General features: G+C 60.3%; 1 non-coding gene across 1 annotated transcript; it reads right to left on the bottom strand.

Moving 5' to 3' along the window:
* Positions 1–427: 427 nt before the first annotated feature.
* Positions 428–494, bottom strand: ABB37_05218. The gene has a single exon (XR_001548683.1). It is a non-coding gene; the product is annotated as a snoRNA (small nucleolar RNA).
* Between the last annotated feature and the right edge of the window lie 764 nt (positions 495–1258).

Below are 1258 nucleotides of genomic sequence, written 5' to 3'. Positions count from 1 at the left end.
GGCAAGAACAACAATGGCGCGGTCGTGGTGGTGGTGGTGGAGTGTGTGTACGTGTGTGCGTGGACGGACAGCGCGCGCGCCTCAGAAGGTAGTTTGAGTAACAGTAGAGGTATGCACACCAATGCACGTTGTCCGCACGACGCGCGGCGCACACGAGGGTACGCCGCGCGAGTAGGCAGTCAATTCCAAAGCGTACGTCATCACACGCGCACGCGCTCTCCGTCGCTCCTCCGCACACACCACAACACACCACACAGCAGCACACACACATAGTGGCCGCACGCCAGCGGGCTCTCGCACGTGTTTCGTACCGTAGCTCCACATGGGGGTTGTGGCGGAGACGCATAGCGACACTGCTTGGCCATTCTCACGGAGCAGCAGCTACCCACAAGCCGCGTCAAGAACGACAACGACAGTTGCCGCGGCACTCTCGCGCATCACCCGACCGCAGGGGCACCGGTAGCAGCCCGCGTGCGGCTTGAAAATGAGCGCTTTGACCGCTTACAGCTCTCTTCTCTCTCGGCGTCACGGCATCTCTTTCCCCTGATGTAGACGAGCAGCTTGCGGAGATGCTACTGGCGTGCTCGCTAGGTCAAGGGATGGCACGCATACGGACGCACGTGAACGCGCACACGCAGACACGCACCAGCTCAGACTTACTATCTAACGATTATTCCGTACGGTTGCTCATCCGCCACGCGAGGTGGTTCAGTTTTCCCGAGTTACATATGAGGTGAGGATTGTCATCATCGTTGGTGCGCACAGCAGCGTGGTCTTCAGCGGCTCTAGGACATTGTGTTGAACCGCGTGGGGGATGAGTATTGCCCTCCGCAGCCTGCCACGTTCCAGCCGCACAAACATACACATGCACACGTACAGGGGGAGAGTTGAGGGCGGCGCAGCACGCGCGGTCGCGTCAGTGCCGTGTAGTAGTAGGTGCATCAGAGTTCAGACTCGTCTTCCAATTATGATGTTGATCACATCTCAGCAGATTCATCACGCCGACCGCTGCGTCGCCTCCGCGCTCTCGCTCTCTCGCTGTCTCCTCGGCACCTCCGCTCCGCCCGCCACCGCGCACGCATGCTCTCCGCGCGGCGCACTCAGCTGTTCTTTCTCGATTGTGAAGTTCCTTTCGCGTGTCACTCAGATGTGGTGTCAGCGTGTCGCGATGCGAATAGAAAGGTCATCCGTGTGACGCCGGGGAAGGGGGTGGGGGAGGCGGCAGCGGCAGCAGAACAACAATGGCGAGGTCGGCAGC

This window comes from Leptomonas pyrrhocoris (assembly GCF_001293395.1).
Source record: "Leptomonas pyrrhocoris isolate H10 chromosome Unknown, whole genome shotgun sequence".
Classification (NCBI taxonomy): Eukaryota; Euglenozoa; class Kinetoplastea; order Trypanosomatida; family Trypanosomatidae; genus Leptomonas; species Leptomonas pyrrhocoris.
The sequence above is the reverse complement of the archived record's forward strand: the minus strand, read 5'-3'. Positions and strand labels throughout refer to the sequence as shown.